Here is a 21,028-nt window from a genome sequence, read left to right on the forward strand (position 1 = left end):
AGTCCATAGTCTCTTATGGTTCGCCTCCCCTTCCATTTCCCTCAACTTCCTTCTCTCCATCTCCCCATGTCCTCCATGTTCTTTGTTATGCTCCACAAATAAGTGAAACCATATGATACTTGACTCTCTCTGCTTGACTTATTTCACTCAGCGTAATCACTTCCAGTCCCATCCATGTCGCTACAAAAATTGGGTATTCATCCTTTCTTTCTTTTTTTTTTTTTCATAAACATATAATGTATTTTTATCCCCAGGGGTACAGGTCTGTGAATCACCAGGTTTACACACTTCACAGCATTCACGATAGCACATACCCTCCTCAATGTCCATAACCCCTGCCCCTCTCCCAACCCCACCTCCCCCCAGCAGCCCCCAGTTTGTTTTATGAGATTAAGAATCATTTATGGTTTGTCTCCCTCCCAATCCCATCTTGTTTCATTTATTCTTCTCCTATCCCCCTAACCCCCATGTTGCATCTCCATGTCCTCATATCAGGGAGATCATATGATAGTTGTCTTTCTCTGATTAACTTATTTCACTAAGCATGATACCCTCTAGTTCCATCCACATCATCGCAAATGGCAAAATTTCATTTCTTTTGATGGCTGCATAGTATTCCATTGTGTATATATACCACATCTTGTTGCAAGTCTTAAAGAGTTAAGGCATACAATTCAAGAAAGAAAGCATCATATATCAGCAGAAAAAAGTTCATACTGCAAATTCTTAAAGAGCAATCTTCTCTGCCTAGTATGAGTCCTGTGTATACCTATACCTGGTGAGCTTGTGCTTTCAAGTACAGTTTAAGTATACCCCATACCTAGTTTCCCCCTTTTCTAAGAAACATGTTACATCAGTATGATACATTTCTTAAAATGTTATTAAGTAAAGTCATAGTATTAAAGTTTTATTTATTTTTGGCTACTGTCCTTTTTTTGTCCTAGGACCCCATCCAGGACATCACATTGCAGTTAGTCATAACATCTCCTAAGACTCCTCTTGGCTAATGAAATTTCTCAGATTTCCTTGTTTTTGATGAGTTTTAGGGAATAGGGGTGAGTCCATACCCCCAGGGACAATAATTTTATCAGCCAGAGTACATTGCTTATGTACAGTTCCATCTGCTTTTATTCTCAGACACCTTCACTTCCAAAGTCACTTAGTAAGTCATCACCTATTCCTGTAACCCTTTAGTGATGTTTCATACCCTGGTAACTTATTTAGATTCTTCAGTTATGTTCTGCAGTAGATTATGGAATCCTCCAAACTCTTAACTCCTTTCAACCTCCAAAATTCATTTTGTCAAATACTTTATCTGTATTAATTGGCATTACCATATGATTTTTCTCCTTTACCCTGTTAATATGGTCGCTTACTGGGGCGCCTGGGTGGTTCAGTGGGTTAAAGCCTCTGCTTTCAGCTCAGGTCATGATCCCAGGGTCCTGGGATTGAGCCCCGCATTGGGCTGTCTGCTCAGTGGGGAGCCTGCTTCCCCCTCTCTCTTTCTGCCTGCCTCTCTGCCTCCTTGTGATTTCTCTCTTTTTCTCTATCTCTCTGTCAAATAAATAAATAAAATCTTAAAAAATATGGTAGATTACTATAAATAATTGATTTTCAAAAGTTGAACTATTACCTACATGGAATAAGTCCCACTGGGGTTGTGATGTATACTATTTTTAACATAGGTGGATTTAGTTTGCTAATTTGTTAGAAATATTTGTATTTGTGGCCATGAAAGGTAGTGATCTGTTGTCTTCCTTTCTTATAATCTATTTATCTAATGGTTTGAGTATTAGAGTAATGCTGACCTCATAGACTAGATTATGAAGTATTCCCTCTGTTCCTACTTTCTTGTAACTATTGTAGAAAATTGATAACAGGCCTCTAATATATGCATTAATGCCAGAAATTTCCCTCCAAGCACTGAATTTGCTATATTCCCCAAATTTTTGTTGGTTGTATCTTCATATTCATTTCATTTAAATTTTGTTTAAATTTCAGTTGAGACTTCTTTAGCCAATTTGTTATTCAGATGTTCATTGTTTAAGTTCCAAAAGTTTTTTAAGTTTTTCAGCAGCTTCCGATTATTATATCTACTTTAATGACATTGTGGTCTGAGGACATATTTTGTAGATTTCTATTCTTTTAAATCTATTAAAATATGTTTTATGATTAGGATGTGGTGAATGTTCTATGTAAGCTTGAAAATATGTATTCTGGGTGCCTGGGTGGCTCAGTGGGTTAAGCCGCTACCTTCAGCTCAGGTCATGATCTCAGGGTCCTGGGATCGAGTCCCACATCGGACTCTCTGCTCAGCAGAGAGCCTGCTTCCCTTCCTCTCTCTCTGCCTGCCTCTCTTGTGATTTCTCTTTGTCAAATAAATAAATAAAATCTTTAAAAAAAAAAAGAAAAGAAAATATGTATTCTGCTGTTGTTAGACACAATATTCTATAAATGTCAATTGGGACGAGTTGATCAATAGTACTGTTTAGGTCAACCAAACTCTCCCTGATTTTTTGCTCTTTTGATCTGTATGTTGTTGAAAGAAGAGTGTTGAATTTTCTAATTATAATATTGGATTTGTATTTTTCTTTTTGTTCTGTCACTTTTTGTCTCTTAGTCTGACACCTTGGCTTTAGATACAAACATATTAATAATTGCTGTCTTCTAGAAAAATTACCCTCTTACCATTATATTTTGTCCCTTTTACTCATAGTTATTTTTCTTTTCTGAAGTCTGCTTTGTTTTTAATATAGCCACCCCCACTTTTTTTTAATTATTAATATTTTGATAAGTATAATATGTTCTATCTTTTACCTTTCTTTATACTATATATGTCTATAGCTAGTTTTTTTGTTGTTTACAAGATATAGTTTGTCATTGTTTTAATTCACTCTGAAAATCTCCTTTAATTGGTATATTTAGACAACTCAGAAATTAAAAGTGATTATTCATATATTTGAACTATATCTACCGTGTTTGTAACTGTTTTCTTTTATTCACTGAACCTGTTATTTCTTTCTTTCTTTTTTTTATCCTTTCTTTCCCACCTCCTCTGGTTTTAATTGAGAATTGTATTTGATCCCATTTACTCTCATTTTATTGGTATATTGATTATGTGTTATTTATTTATTTTTTTATTTTTTTATTTTTTTAGTGATTAACCTGGGCTTTGCAACATACATTTACAACTGACCTAACTCCACAAGTAACACTCTTCTATTTCAAAATTAGTGTAGATATTTCATAACAGAGTGTTCACAATTTTTCTTACCCATCACTTAAAACATTACTTTCATTTATTTCACTTCTCCATATGCCAAAATCACCTAATGCATTATAATTTCTGTTGATTTGAATTAATATGTATTTGATCAATTCAGAATAAGAAAAATAAAAGGGTTTCATTTTTTGTTTATTCTTTCTTTGATGTTCTTTTCCTTATGTATAGATGGAGATTTTTACTTATATAATTTTACTTCTCTTTAAAGAACTTCTTTCAACATTTCCAGGATGAGTCTGCTGGCAATGAATTAATTCAATTTTTATCTAACTGAAAAAGTTTCTCTTTCACTTGAAGGTTAATTTCATTAAATATAGAATTCTAGGTTGATGAGTTTCTTTTTCTTTTAATATTTCACCCCATTCTTGCTTGTATGGTTTATGCAGAGATGACAGCTCTAATCCTAATCCTTATTCATCCATATATCAGATGTCCCCTTTGAGCTTCTCTCAAGATTTGCTCTTTGTCTTGGGAATTCTGCATTGTATATGTGAAGGCCATACATATGTACATACAGATGTTTATATGTATTTATCCTGTTTTGTGTTCTCTATGCTTTTAGGACCTATAGTTTTGTATTCATCATTGATTGGAAAATTCTTTGCCATTATTACTTCAGATATTTTTCCATTCTCTCTTGTCTCTTTTTTTCCCTTTGTCTATTTCTTTTGTTTCTGAAATTCCACATATAAGACAAATCATATGGTGCTTGTCTTTCTCTAATTGACTTATTTCATTTAGTATTATACTCTAGCTTCATCTGTGTGGTGGCAAATGACAAGATTCTATCTTGGCTCTTTCCTAAGAGAATCTTTGTGATATTTTTAGAAATAAAACACTCAAAAGGATATAGAATGCTCTAAAACTCAGTCTTGAGTTTCTCACTCTCATGGTGATTCATATTCAGCCTCCAAAAATTTGCAGAAATTACTCTTTATGTATTCCTACCAGTTGTAGCTCCTGTATTTTTTTTCATCCAGGTAGGATTATCTCAGCTGTAATTATTCTGTGTTTCTCTGTCTCTCCAGATTTTGGGATGGTGGTTTTCATTGCAACTTCAGTCTGTTTAGGCTAAGAAATGTATTGATTTTCATTTTGTTTAGCTTTTTTGATTATTACTGTTATAGAGACAGGAGTGATGACTTCCTACTATGTTTCATGTCAGTCCTGAAGGCAGATATTCCATATATATTAATTTTATAGGTAAAAATATTGGTATTTAATAAATTCCATGAAAGAAATATGTTACCATTTAGAAAATCTGATAAATTTGTATGTTATAAAAAAGAAAATTAAAAACAAAAACCTGCCCTCAAATTGTTTAAAGATAACTGGTTATCCAAGGATAGATTAGACTGTTACAGATCACCTTTCTCCTAAAACTGTTTTTTGTTTTTTTGTTTGCTTGCTTTAATTGTTTCAAGGCATAATGAGGTATAGAGGTAATGAAATTATGTGCTAAAATCTCAGAGAAAGAAGAAGGTCTACACAGGTGAGTCAGACTTTTGGGGATGTCTTTTAACATTGAAAGATTGTCAATTATGGGATTGGTAGTTAGAGGCTACAAATAGTAAGAAGTAAAAAGGTGAGGTAGATCTTCCAGGGATGGGCTTCTGAGTAGCAGACACCCTACTAAACATCTGGACTGTCAAATGAGACATCACAGGAATATAAAATTATAATAAGGATGAAAATAAATCAAAATTCAGAAGTAAAGCTTTAATGATCTTAGCCCATTATGTTATACTGACTGATTTGCTCCTATTACCTAGCTGAAGTACCTTTTCAAATATTAATAAATAATGTCTAGAATTCCATTGAAATGAATCAGGAATAAAAGAAAATACAACTTCAGACAAAGGGCTGATATCCAAGATCTATAAAGAACTTCTCAAACTCAACACTCAAAAAACAGATAATCACCCATAATCAAAAAATGGGCAGAAGACATGAACAGACACTTCTCCAAAGACACCCAAATGTCTAACAGACACATGAAAAAATGTTCATTATCATTAGCCATCAGGGAAATTCAAATCGAAACCGCATAGAGATACCACCTTACGCCGGTTAGAATGGCCAAAATTAACAATACAGTAAACAACAAGTGTTGGAGAGGATGCGGAGAAAGGGGAACCCTCTTACACTGTTGGTGGGAATGCAAGTTGGTGCAGCCACTTTGGAAAACAATGTGGAGATTCCTTAAGAAATTAAAAATAGAGCTTCCCTATGACCCTGCAATTGCACTACTGGGTATTTACCCCAAAGATACAGATGTAGTGAAAAGAAGGGCCATCTGTACCCCAGTGTTCATAGCAGCAATGCCCACAGTCACCAAACTGTGGAAAGAGCAAGATATCCTTCAACAGATGAATGGATAAAGAAGATATGGTCCATATGTACAATGAAATATTATGCCTCCACCAGAAAGGATGAATACCCAACTTTTGTATCAAATGGACAGGACTGGAGGAGATTATGCTGAGTGAACTAAGTCAAGCAGAGACAGTCAATTATCATATGGTTTCACTTACTTGTCGAGCATAAAGAATAACAGGAGGACATTAGGAGAAGGAAAGGAAAAGTGAATTGGGGGAAATCGGAGGGGGAGACAAACCATGAGATATTGTGGACTCTGACAAACAAATTCAGGGTTTCGGGGTGGGGGTTGGATGATTGTGGTGGTGGGTATTATGGAGGGCACATATTGCATGGGGCACTGGGTGTGGTGCATAAACAATAAATCTTGGAACACTGAAAAAATAAAATTAAATTAAGTCAAAAATACAACTTGACCACAAATTTAGAAAAACAAGAGACCATAGATACATAAGAATTTCAAAAAATAAGGGTATCAAATATATACTAAAATGATTATGGATATTATTTTAAGAAATTAAAGTCAACATGAAGAGTCTTGTTAAATAATTGAAAAAATATTTTAAAAAATCATATCTGTAATTGAAACAATATAATGCTAATGTTAAAAATACAATATATGGATAGCATTGCAAATTAGACCTAGCAGAAGAAAGAATTATGTAGGATATTGGAGAAAATCAAATACACAGATTGACGTATAGATGGGAAGAAAGAGAACATTAAAATGATAAAGACATTTAATGGTCTAATATTAAATGTAGTTTGAGTTTCAGTACACGAAGGGAGATATTTTTGAAAATATAATTCCTAAGGATTTCTCAAAACTAAAAGAAAACATCAAAATAAGATAACACCACTGACAAGAACCTGGATAAATACATCCCTAATAACATCACAGTAAATGTTAAAGAGATTAGATTTAAGGCCCAACAGTGAATAATTCTGTTATGGACTAAATATGCTATGAAAAGATACAGATTGAGTAACTGCACTAAAATAATCAATTATATATTGCTTATAAGAGATACACTGAAATATAAGGACGTGGAAATGTTAGAAGATTATGAAATATATCATAGAAACACTGTCCAAATATGAACCTGGTCAGTCTATACTAATATCAAGCAAGACATTTTTAGGTTAAAATCATCACTAAAGATGAAGAACAATTCATAAAGATATATTTTTTTAAATATAAAGGACACAAAAATACTAAATTAAACACAGTAATATACCATGCAAATATATAAAGGTAAACTGACAAAAGAAAAATAGACAAATCAATGTTAATAAGGACAGATTTGAAACTTTTTCTTTAGTAACTGATCCAAAAAAAGCTGAAAAAGCAAAATAAAGAGATTAAAACGCTAATAAAGTACACCTAAATTAAATGCATGTAATACTGCATGCAATAACTTCAAAGTAAACTTTTTTTTTCTCAAGAGAGCATATATCAGTTAGAAAATTGGCCATTTCCTGGACTATAAGGGAATTCTTAGAAAATTTTAAAGTATTGAAATAATTCAAAATATTAGCAAAAGATAATTATAAAATTCCCACCTGATTGAAAATAAAATTGTCTAAATGTCACATAGATCAAACAAAAACTCATAATTTGAATTAGGTAATCTTTTTTCTTGATATATGCATTTATCTCTGTAAGCTTAGAACTTCTCTTGCTATATCCCATTAAGTTTTAGTTTCCATTGTGCTTCCATTTTTGTCTCAAGATTTTTTTTTTCTCCTTTTGGTTTATCTTGTGATGCATTTGGTTGTTCTGGAGGATGGTGTTTTAACTTCCGTGTAATTGTGAATTTTCCAGTTCTCTTACTATTGGTCTGGTTTCACTCCATTGTGCTCAGTAATGATCCTTCATGTAATTTCTATCTTCTGAATTCTTGAGAAATGTTTTGATGCCTAAATATATGCTCTATCCTAGGAAGAGTTCTGTGTACACTTGTATGTATGTTTTCTGCTACTGTTCCATAGTATGTTGTTTGTATGTCTTTTAGAACCATTTGATCTACAGTGTTGTTCACATCCACTGTTGCCTTTTTGATTCTCTGGATGATCTTTCCCTTGTTGAGAGTGAAATATTTTAGTTTCCAAATAATAATTGTATTGTTGTTCATTTCTTCTTTTGTCTTTCTCTTAGTATTTGTTCTATATATTTAGGTCCTCTGATGTTGATGTATAACCATTTGCAGTTTTTATCTTCTTGATAGATTGGCTGTTATATCATTATATAATGACCTTCTCTGTTTCTTTTGATCTTTTTAACTGACAGTCTGTTTTGTCTGATAGAAGCATAGCTTTTTGTTACTATTTGATTGAATTATCTTTACCTATCCCTTCACCATCAATCTAGATGTGTTTTTAAAGCTAAGTGAGTTTCCTGGATGGAGCATATTGTTGAATCCTCTTGTTGCTTCCCATTCAGCTATACTATGTCTTCTTATTGGAGAATTTAATTCATTTCCATTTAAAGTTACTATTAATAGTTAAGGATTTACTTTTACCATTTCTTCATTGTCTTTTCTGACTTTTGTAAGTCCTTTGTTTCTTGATTGCTCTCTTGCTGCTTTCCTTTGCAATGTGATAAATTTTTGTAGTGTTATGTTTTGACTCCCTTATGATAATCTTTTTTTTTTCTGTCTACTACTGGTTTTTCCTTTGTGAAAGGAGGCTTACATAAAATGTATTTATAACATGATATTTTAGGCTGAATACAAATTAATTTCAGTAGGATTGTGAAACTTTATACTTTTAACTACCCCACTCACATTTTAGGTTATTGATATTATAATTTACATATTTTTAAATATTATATAACTAATAAAAAATTATTCCAGTGATGGTTATTTTTAATATGATTCTTTACTTTTAAGCTAGAGTTGTAAGCGAATGCACCACCATTACAATATTAGAGAATCTAACATGGATTATATATTTAATATTACCACTGAGTTTTACACATTCCTGTATTTTGTGTTATTAATTAGAATCCTTTTATTTCTGTTTGCAAAATCCTTTTTAGCATTTCTTGCCAGGAAGTTCTAGTTTTAGTGAACTCCCTCATTTTTTTGTGTGTATTTATCTGTTTGCAGATTTTAAAACTTTACTTATGGACAGCTTTACTGTGCGTAGTATTCTTGATTAAAAGGTTGTTCTTGGTGGTGGTGTTTTTGGTTTTGTTTTTTGGTTTTTGGTTTTTGTTCAGTATTAGCTATATATTATCCTACTTTTTCCTGGCCTACAAAGTTTCTGTTGAGAAATTCACTATTATGGGAGTGTCCTTCTATGTGATGAGTTGCTCTTTTCTTAGGTTTCAAAATTCTCTTTGTCAAAAAAAAGTTATCTTTGTCTTTGACCTTTGATAATTTAATTATAATGTGTCTCAATGCAACACTTTGAAGGTTTACCTGATGGGGTCCTTTGCTCCTCATGAATCAGCATATCTACCAGTCATTCCACATTTGAGAAAGTTTCAGCTTTCTCAATCCATTTATCTTCCTCTTCTCTTTCTGTGATGGTCATGATGTATATATTGTTCCTTTGAATGTGTCTCATTAGTCCATTATGTTTCTTCACTCTATATATTCTTTTTTTTTTTCTTTCTTTCTTTTTTACTACTCTGACTGGGTAATTTTATATGACATATCCTCTAATTTACTGGTTCTTTCTTCTGGTTGGTTCAGTCTGATTTTAAAGTCTTCTATAGAATTTCTCAATCTGATTTTGAAGTATCCTATAGAATTCATCAGTCAGTCATTGTATTCTTCAGTTCTAAGATTTTTTTTTTCTTGTTAGTTTCACAGTCTCTGTTGAACTTCTCATTTGGCCCATGTACTAACTTCCTAATTCCATTTAGTTGTCTATCTGTGTGTCCTTGTAGTTCATTCACCTTCTTTAGAGGATTATGCTGAATCACTTTTTAGACAATTTTTAGATGTTCATTTCTCTGGGGTCACTTATTAGAGCTTTATTATTTTCTTTTGGTAATATCATATTTACCTGATTGTTCATGATCCTTATGTCTTTGCAGTGATATGTGTGCATTTGAATAAAAATTTTCCTTTTCCAGACTTCAAGATTTCTCTTTGGAAGACAGTCTTTCATCATTCACTTCAGCTTGGGGTTCAGAACATGTTAACTGGTAGCATCCTTGAGGAGGTGGGACTTTCAGTAATGGTTTCCATTGGGGTGAGGTCACTGCCTGTGCTCTGAGGTGGGAATGGGTGTGACACTGGCTGAACTCTGTGGTTTGGTGGGTGTGCTGACTGGGTTACATGTTCATGTGGGACTATACGGTATACTCCCTGAGCAGATACAGCTTCTGGCTGTGCTCTGTGGTTATGTGAAACTACTGGCTGGGCTTTGCCATTACTTCTGGTTGGATGAGGTCATTGGTTGACTGGTTGGACTGGCAGAGGTATGGGATTGGCTCTATAATCACTCATGGTTTGATAGAATCTCTGCATATGATTCTTGACCAAATGGTGATTCTGACCAGACTCCCAAGTTTAGACAGGACTATAGGCAGACTCTACTTTGTGATCAGGCAGGTACTCAGGAGGGTGTTTTAAGTTCTACGTGTACACAGTCTGGGCTTCATGATCAGATAGACCACGGTTGTGATCTGCTATTGAGAATGGTCACTGGCTGGGTTTTGTATTTGGGAGGACTTCCAGATGTATCCTGTAGTTGGGTGGGGCTAGAGACTAAGCACTGTAGGGTAATAGGCTTTGCTCCATGATCTGACTAGGTCATTGGTTGGATTCCCTTCTTGGGTTAGGCTGTAGGCTACATTCAACAATTGGGTAAGAACATAGTTGGGCTCTACAGTGTGGTAGAGCTGTGGGCTGGGTTCCTTAGCTGGGTGGTTTTGTTGGCTGGATTCCAAGCCTTTCCAGTGTCACTGTAATGCCCCCTGGTTATGTGGGGCCAGAGGCTATATTTAACAGTTAGATAGGACTACTGGCTTAGCTTTCTGTCCAAGTATGACTGTAGAATATCATCTGTGACTGTCTATATTCTGATCAGGCATCTTGGTTAGAGGTCTGGAAGCTATAATCAACAATTGGGCAGGGCTTCAAATTTTGTTCCTGTCAAGGCAGGGCTCTAGGTCATACTCATAACTAGTATGGCTTACTGGCTGGTGATTGAAATCAAGCAAAAGTAACACACCAAACTCCCTGGTGGGATAAGATCTCCAGAATGGTTTTGCAGAGCCGCTTGCTGGGTCCTCTGCTTGGGTGCCACTACAATCATGGTTAAAAGATAGGCCACACAGCTACCTGGATTCACTGTTCAGGCTTCTAGTTGGGCAGTAGGTGGACTATGTGTAACAGTAGTTGGGGCTTGAAATGTGCTCCTCTGACTGGGTGGGGCCAGAGAATGCTCTCCATGGTCTACACAGCTTTCTTGCTGGTGAACCTACAGCAGACAGAACTGCCCATTAAACTTTGCAACCAGCAACGCCACTAGCTTGACTCTGGAAAATGGTTAGAGCCTTTGGCTGAGATCTCCATTGGGTGCAACTGTGTAGAGGAAAGCAGTCTGCCAAAAGCTGAGTTCTGATGGCTGTAAGGTCCACCCCCCTTCTCCATCTCTATCTGATCCCAGTTGTTAAGCCCAGCAGATTTCCAAAGTGATCCCTATGAGATAAGACCCAAGTGAGCCTCTTAGGAAGCACCCTAAATTCTGGAGAATCTAGATGTCCATTTTGTGGACATCTTATTCCATTTTATTTCACACTGGATAAACTGTAGGCCCAAGGAGGACCTTTTAAGGTGGTTCCCTTCTGGCCTGGAGGTATCAGAGTATAGGCACTCCTCTCAGCCTTCCAGTTAGGTCTTTTTTTTTTTTATATATATATATATATTTTTTTAAAGATTTTATTTATTCATTTGACAGAGAGAGAGATCACAAGTAGGCAGAGAGGCAGGCAGAGAGAAAGGAAGGGAAGCAGGCTCCCTGCGGAGCAGAGAGCCCGATGCGGGGCTCGATCCCAGGACCCTGAGATCATGACCTGAGCTGAAGGCAGCGGCTTAATCCACTGAGCCACCCAGGCGCCCCAGTTAGGTCCTTTTTAGTCTCTGTGGTCTAGGGGTTTTTTTTTGGCCTCATCCCCAGTTCCTAGGATTTTCTCACTGGTGTTTTTTCTATAGATGGTATTAGCCAGTCTTCCTGGGAGCAGGGCTGAACTGGGATGACCTATGCTGTTATCATGATAATATCTCAGCTGCTTTTTAATATTACTCCTAAACTGTGTGATCCTTATGTAGCGCCCCCCCCCCCCCCCCCGCCCATCTAGGCTTGCCTTCCATGACAGTATTAACACTCTACTCTCAACAACCAGGGAACTGTGTATCTAGGAATTGTGAAAAATCACAAGAGGCACTAGAATTTAATAGGAAGAAACCCTATCCCTGGAAGAAACAAAAACCAAAAACAACAACAACAACAAAAAAAAAAACCCTACAAAGTACAGTCTTTGCTCTACTATAGAGCATGATGTTATACTGCAAATAAAATTGTAAATAAATCTTTGTTCTAGACACAAATCTTCTGTTAAGAACATATATACTTTTAAATTATATTATGCCTCATATTTTATTTAATTCTTGGGAAAAACACATTTAATAATATATGTTGACTTATTGTCACTATACTGTATGTAGATGGGGGTTATTGTATATAGAGGAATAAATTTGGTGCCTAAGCCAAAGAACCAGTATGTAGTTTATCTGGAAACTAGATTTTGAACTTCAATTTTAGGGATCTTTTCAAAATTTTCTGAATCTTGGAGGAAATGAAAGGTAGAGTCTAAGGAAAAGTAACAGAAAGGCCTTAAAATACAGAATTCTTAATCACAAAATTCCATGTTTGTTATCATAATTAGTAAGATAAACTTCCAACACAGAAACGTTGAAGACAATATTTTTCCTACAAAATACTTAAGAGCACCTGGAAAAGGAACTAAAAATCTCTCTTGGAGGTAAATAAAGCTATATGGGTTTTGTTTTGTTTTGTTGTTTTTTAAACAAAACAAAAACAAATAAATGCTGATGGAGGTAAAACAAATTTCTCAGGATCTTCTTTTTTTTTTTTTTTAATTTATTTATTTTTATTTGCTTATTTACAGCATAACAGTGTTCATTGTTTTGGCATCACACCCAGTGCTCCATGCAGTACGTGCCCTCCCTATTACCCACCACCTGGTTCCTCAACCTCCCACCCCACCCCACCCCCTCCCACCGCCCCTTCATAACCCTATGGTTGTTTTTCAGAGTCCATAGTCTCTCATCGTTCATCAACTCCCTCTCCTCTCCATCTCCCCATGTTCTCAGGATCTTCTTGCAGGTAAATATGGGAACCAGGTATTAAATTTTTAAAAACTATGCTGTCATATTTTTATTGTCCTCCAATTCACGTGTTTAGTTACCCCATCTCTAAAATGAAAGAATAATATGGATGACAGTTCTTGTTTGACATGTGACTGGGAGATATCACTGACATTTATTTCCCAAAAGCCACAGAAATTCTGGCCTAGTTGATTTTTAAGGGCCTTCCTAGGCTCTGGCTGTCTATGATTGAGTTGGTTTTTAATATAATACCTGAAATAACAAACTGAGGGTTGCTGGGGGAAGGGGGGTAGGAAAGGGTGGTTGGGTTATGGACATTGGGGAAGGTATGTGCTATGGTGAGTGCTGTGATGTGTAAACCTGGCGATTCACACACCTGTACCCCTGAGGCTAATAATACATTATATGTTAATTAAAAATTTTAAAAACTAAAAAAAAGTACATAACACCTGAAATATAATATCTGAAAACAGTATATATTCACAAAACATTTGTAAACTGAAAAATATGAAATATATTGAAATATCCACTAATAACTTTACACTCATATTTTATAAAATTTCTTAGGTTTCAAGTTTTAAGGGATTGCGGGTACATTTCTGAATAATTTTTAGTTAAGTTCTTCTCTACTACAGACATGTTAGAACTGTTTCTTGTTCCACAAAACATCATTATACTCCCATTTAAAAAGCTAGTCATGTTTCTTTTCTTATTTGTTTGTTTGTTTGTTTTGTCCTTCTCTTCATTTTTCCTTTCAACCAGCAGGCCATGTGTGAATAAGATGCTTATAAGTCCTGAGGCTGCAAGCATCCTCAGATCTCTAGAAGTTGATGTAAGGTTTGCAAATGACCTTTAGCTACTTAGTCCAGATAGGTGACATGAAAGCTAATGTCTCCCACTCTAAGATCATCTCCCTGTAACAATTTGCATCCCTGTTAAAGTCTAATGGAGTAGTTGGCATCTCCTCTTTGAAAGGGTCAACACAATCTGAGCAATCCTGAACACAAAGATCTGCCAATAGGCAGTTAACTGGTACTGAGCATCACCTGGGTCTTCCCAAATGACATTGAAGTGATTCCCTGGGAGTTTTCTCCTCTTTTACGGGTAACCAGATAATGAATTATATATCTAGTAAACCCATTTCCACACTACATTAGGAATGTATCAAAGCAAACCAAATAGCTTGTGAACCAAAATGAAGGAATCTTGGGGAGATTTCATGACTGTTCCTTGCTTTCTGTGTCACATAATGATATATATTAATTTGTCAGTATTTCCTTGAACTCATATTAAATTTATGCTATATATATATTGTTCATTTTCTATCTCAAAAAACAATAACAAAATTCTTTCATCTCAGCAAAGCAATAACTACTGCCTCCTTGGATATAGGACTGAATCAAACTATATCAGTACATTTTGGGGTTTTTAATTTTGGGTACCTTACTCTAGAGAAAAATATTGAAAATGCTAAAGTGCCACAGATTTAAATGTAATATTACTTATAGTAGTGTGTTTTCTACTGAAGAAATCTCATCTCCCATTCAGAGCAAAATTAACATAATTCCAGATATTGATTAACACATTGCAAAATTTGTCATTTACTTATATCAGAGCCCTTACAAATGGCGCCAATTTAACTTGACTAATTCTTTTGAGAGGGCCAATAAGAAGAAATCAATGGAACAAACATCTTAGTTGTTTTTTTAAAATTTTTTAATCTTTTATTAACATATAATGTATTAATAACCCCAGGGGTACAGGTGTGCAAATCGCCAGGTTTTCACACTTCATAGCACTCACCATAGCATATATCCTCCCCAATGTCCATAACCCAACCACTGTCTCCCTACATCCCTCCTCCCAGCAACCCTAAGTTTGTGAGATTAAGAGTCTTTTATGGTTTGTCTCCCTCCCGATCCCATCTTGTTTAATTTTTTCCTTCCCTATTCCCCAAACCCCCCACATTCAGCTATCACCTTGAGAATCGTCATTCTGAACTCTAGATCTGACATGTTACCAATGTCTGTATTGATTAGGTCCCTAGCCTTTGGTACTGCCTCTTGTTCTTTTGTTCATGGTGAGTTTTTCCACCTTGTCATTTTATCCAGATAAGAATATCGGAATGAGAGAATAAAATACTAAAAGGGTGGCAAAGACCCCAGAAAAATGTATGTTAACCAAATCAGAAGAGACCCCAAATTGTGGGAGAAGGAAGGGGGTAAAAAGTAGTCCGGGGGCACCTGGGTGGCTCAGTGGGTTAAAACCTCTGCCTTTGGTTCAGGTCATGATCCCAGGGTCCTGGGATGGAGCCCTGCATCAGGCTCTTTGCTCAGCAGGGAGCCTGCTCCCTGCCTCTCTCTGCCTGCCTCTCTGCCTACTTGTGATCTCTGTCTGTCAAACAAATAAAATCTTTAAAAAAAAAATAGTCCAAAAAATTTTTTTAATTAATTATAGATAGATAGATATTAGACTGGTGAATAGAACAGAACCACCCACTTGATTTTGGGTGTATTTTGGTCTCTTAGAAGAAAGTACCTCCCAAAATTTTAAAGAAATAAAAGCATATACATATATATATACACACACACACACACACACACACACACACACACACACACAAATAAGGGTAAACATGATGAAGGGATGGAATATGACTATAAAGATGAAAATTTTTTAAAAATTCTAAAAAAGGAGTTGATAAGATAAGTTGGTTGGGAAAAGAAAGAAAAAGAAAATGGAGAGAATTTGCTCAGGCTGGAGACTAGAACAAAGCCCTGTGCTAGATTTAGGATATATTTTGGTCTATTAGAAGAAGATGTATCCCAAAACTTTTTAGAAGAAAAAACCCTATATGTATACAAGAAATAAAGTTAGATACAATGAAGGATAAAATATGACTATAATAATGAAGGTCCAAAAGATTTTTTTTAAAAGAAAGATATTGTTAAGATAAACTTTCAGAAAGTAGTTGATTCTCTGTTTGTAGAATTGCTTCTCTTCTTCTCTGCGATATCCTGTTGGATTTGTAGGTATTCAGAATGTTTTGATAACTATCTAACTGAACTCCTGAGACCTGATGTCATCTCAGCCTGCTACTCCTCTGCCATCTTCCCTTTCCTATTTTTCCTCTTAGTTACTTTCTTGTATGAGAGGAGTGTCTTTGTGATCTCTCATCTACCTTTTGGAATTTTTTTTTTTTTTTTTTTTTGCAGATTTTGGTATCAATTGATAGTTTGTGTAGTTGCTAATGAAACAAGGTTACCATAAGATGGTATTTACCACAAGAGAAGTCACTAGAAACAGAGGAAGTGTGATGCTTTGTAGGCTCCTACTTCTCTCCCTCCTTGGGCTTGACAACCGTCTCTCATGCCTCTCACTCTGCTTTACTCCTGCCAGCTTCATTTAGGAGTTCTCAGGTAATTACTCAAGTAAAATTGTAATGAGTTCGATGAAAACATTGGGACTCTATGCTGGGTATAGGAACAACGGCCCATGAGTCAAATCTAGCCCCCTGTCTATTTTTGTATGACTTATGAGTAAGAATTGATTTTGCAAATGAACATCAGTAATTGATTTGATAATAGGAATGCTGATTTTAAACCCAATTGTGTGAAATGTCATCCCCTAAAAGAGAATTCCATTCTCATTTGTAGACCTATATTACCAAAAAATAAAATAAAATTACTAACGTATTATTACATTTTTAATTCATTTAATACAAATTTTGTGTTTGGGATGCCTGGCTGGCTCAGTTGGTTGAGCGGCTGCTTTTGGCTCAGGTCATGATCCCAGGGTCCTGGGATTGAGTTCCACATTGGGCTCCTTGCTACATGGGGAGTCTGCTTCTCCCTCTTCCTGCAGCTCCCCCTGCTTGTGCTCTCTCTCCTTCCTTTTCTCTCTGACAAATAAATAAAATCTTTTTTAAAAATTGTGTTTTAACTATTGTTATAACCAACTACAAAATACCCTCAATTTTTCTTGTTGGCCTCCAAAACCCAAAATATTTACTATCTGGCCCTTTATAGAAAAAGTTGACCCCTGCTCTGAAGGTCAGACAAAAGTCTCTGTTTACCTTGCAGATGCACTATGTCAGCCATTTTCTCCTCATGACTGCAAGATTTATCTTGGGCAAGTCGCGGAATTTCTGTAGTCATTCAGATTATAAGCAGTCCTCTGGTTACTTTCAACCCAAGAATAGACTCATTTAGTATTTAAAATATTTCTTTCATAGAATAGCAGGAACTCAGAGCTTCGTTTCAGGTTTAAATTTCTCTGACTTCTTCCTCAACTTAGGCCAGCATCAGGTTGATAATTAGCATTTGGGGATGGCTTATGATTACATCTTTTTCTGTTTCCCTACATAGGAAGTCCTTCTTCCATCCTCCCCGACTCACTAAGTTCTCTGGCTCCTGTAGGTTTTAGAGAGGAAAGACACAGAGATAAGTACAGAAAATGTCATGTGAGACTGGCGTTCTTTGAACTAGCTTTGTTTCCCCTATTTTTGGCTGAATATGTCTCTTCTACTCGTTTCATAGATGTCTTGGTGATCTGCTCCTGAATGCCTACAACAAGAACTACTTAGAAGTGGCCAAAGCTTGTTTTGGTTTGCCATATGTTCGCTTCCCTCAGCCTCTAACTAAGTAGTCTCACTGCTTGTAGGAAACCCTCTTGGGATTTTAAAACTACCTCTAACTAACTGATACTCCTACCATATCTGGTCTGCTAGGAAGATAAGACTATGGCCTGCTTTCAGTAAAAGCAGTTATTTCCCCCCAAATAGTCCTACAGCCTGCCTCCACAAACTACTTCAGCCAGACTTCTACTTATAGATCATTTTGTCTTTTTCTTTTATTTATTTAATGCTTAAATCAAATAGTATTCCACTCCAGGAAAGCATTATGTTCTTTTTTTTTTTTTTTTTTTTTTGTTTTTGTTTTTTTGTTTTTTTTTTTTTTTTTTTCTCATTTTATTTATTTTTTCAGCGTAACAGTATTCATTCTTTTTGCACAACACCCAGTGCTCCATGCAAAACGTGCCCTCTCCATTACCCACCACCTGTTCCCCCAAGCATTATGTTCTTTAAAAGATCTCCTTGTAGTTCTTCTCACTGAGGGTGGTGATAGGAGAGAAAAAAAAACATCCACGTTTTCCATGAGAGGAGGGTATCTCACTGAATTCTAAGGATGACTCCCCTCAAAAAATCCTCTTTCCAATTTCTTAAATCTTAATAATTTTATGCTCTCAAGTTGGGAATTAGGCTAATTGTTACTAATATGATCTTAAGGTAACTGCTTTCCAAAGCCTACATAAACAACTATCACCTTAGGTCTATAAAAATACTTGCTCCTTTTTGGTACCTGTGAAACTTACCTGAAATTGACACAAAGGAGAATTACATTTTTAACATCTAGTTGCATTAGGACTGAATGATACTACACACTAGCAGTTCATATTGAAAAAGGAATTCTAATAAAAGACAAGAAAGAAATGGACTATTAATGATAGAAGTTGAAGCTTCAGATCATAAAATGGTTTCAATCAGTATGACATTTCTTACGTTATTCTTTTCCCTATTTCCATCAAATATATTGAAAAATCAATTCATTTCTTACTAATAAAGCTCATTCCATTTGTAGATGCATAGATCTTTAAGGCAAAGAAAAATCTGGTGACAGAGATCTAAATGCAAACCTATAGTATGAGATAGCTGACATCCTGCAGCATTGCCAAATAAAATGTGGGAGGCTTAGTTTACTTTTAATTTCAGGTAAACAAAATCTAAATTTTTGGCTTTAAGGATGTTCCTTGCAGTATTGGGGACATAATTATACTAAAAAAACCCCACATTTTTCTGAAATTCAAATTTAATTGGGCATTCTATATTTGTATTTGTTATATCTGGTAATCCTGCTTACATACTTATGTGCTAAATATCCCCCCTCCCCCTGGCGTTTTGGGTTTCAGAGAAGTTAAAAAATTATAAACATACCATCCTGTTTAGCAGACCTGGCCAGAATCTTCATCACATGGTTCATTAACAGCATAATTCCATTCTTAAATCAATATAACCAATTAAGACAGTTCTTGCCATAATCTTATTCAACTATTTGAGGGATTTGGAAATAAAGAGGATATATGCAGGATTCTGGTTTTCCCAAGTTAAATGACCTCATAAACCAGAATGAGTTACAGGGGAGAGGAAATTAAATGTATGGTCGATTGTTAATGGAAGAGACCCATTACTGGTTTATTGAGCAGTCTCAAATAAGTGGGATCTGACCATGAAATAGTTTTATTTTTTTTTAAAGATTTTATTTATTTATTTGACAGACAGAGTCCACAAGTAGACAGAGGGGCAGGCAGAGAGAGGAAGGGAAGCAGGCTCCTGGCTGAGCAGAGAGCCCGTTGCGGGGTTCGATTCCAGGACCCTGGGATCATGACCTGAGCCAAAGGCAGAGGCTTTAACCCACTGAGCCACCCAGGCGCCCCTGAAATAGTTTTATTATTCACTTTGTGATCACTGACTTTGGTGGTCCTCTCTGGTGGGGCTCTTGAGGACACGGGGGAGAAGACAGGCTACACTTACAGTTAACTCTAGGATGTTAGATACTTTGTATTTGGTTGTGGACCCCAGCACAAATTCTAGGCAGTAAGGAGTCACTCAACATATGGGTACATATTAACTATATATACTAACATATTAACTTACGGTTTTTATTCCCCTCCATACATACTCTCTCTATATATATTTTCCTTTTTTATCACATTCAACTAGGGACTATGCTTAATTGTATCAGAGAAAGGTTAAAAGCAGAAGTAATAGGCTACCATGCAGGCTTTCATTTTTTTTTTCAGTATTTAAATTTATTTATTTTTTCAGCGTAACAGTATTCATTGTTTTTGCACAACACCCAGTGCTCCATGCAATACGTGCCCTCTAGCAACAAAAGAAAGAATATGACAGAGGACAAAAAGATAATAACTTAAGAAGAAGAAAATTAAGAGGGCAGGGTTATTCTGGGATTACAAAAGACTATGCCAAGCTGAGGTCACAATCTACTAGTCCAGAGCCTTGAGGCACTGATAGATCTTCCATTTGTCTTACTGGTTTTTCTTCCTTACCTTGCTCTAACTGGCCTTGTGGTAGGACACCAGGCTCTGGAGCTCAGCACAGCTCAGGAAAGTTAAAAACCAGGTCCTCCTTCCTCCTGACTTGGTTCCTCCACTAACATCCTTAACACCCATGACTCAGTCCTCTCCTCCCGAGACACTCTTTGGATCTCAATTTGGTTTTGCTATTAAATTTTCCAGTTGGAAAGATAATGAGTTGGCTGGATAACATAAGAGTTCCAGTATTTCATGGAATGTTGCTTCACTTTTATCACTTATGAGTATCACGTTTTTGGACATGTGAAGTTGAGAAACCCCTGTACTTTTGGGAAGGATTTGCCCAGGAACCAGCTTACTTTAGCTTTTAGCCATGGACTGCATATTTTCTTAGAGCAGGCAATTACTAGGAAAGAACATTTAACTCATTTTTTACAGCATATTTAAAGCACATTTTGAGCTTTTAACCACTTACTAGATTCTTTCTCTATGTAAACTATATATTACAGTGAAAGGAGGAAGTATTATGATTATCTGGTAGTAGAGGGGGATGAAGCTGCTATTTGTCTGTAGAGTCTTCATCTTATGTACATTCACCCCTGCCTTTTTATGGTGGTCTCTGAGGGGTTTTCAGGGGTTTTCTGCTTACCTTTTTTTTTTTCTGGGTATAGTAGATAATTCTGCTTACTTTCTAAAGCAAATTATCGTAGTATACTTTTTCAAAATAGAATGTGACATGACATCTGATGATGGGTAATTAATTGTTAATTCATTCTGATGACTCTTTTAGCCCATTTTTAGTCATATAATTTTCTAACCATCTGATTACCTTTATCAGCATAAACCTGGATGGATCTGTGGATGAAAGAGATCAAGATTTGATAAA

This window comes from Meles meles, chromosome 15, assembly GCF_922984935.1.
Source record: "Meles meles chromosome 15, mMelMel3.1 paternal haplotype, whole genome shotgun sequence".
NCBI lineage: Eukaryota > Metazoa > Chordata > Mammalia > Carnivora > Mustelidae > Meles > Meles meles.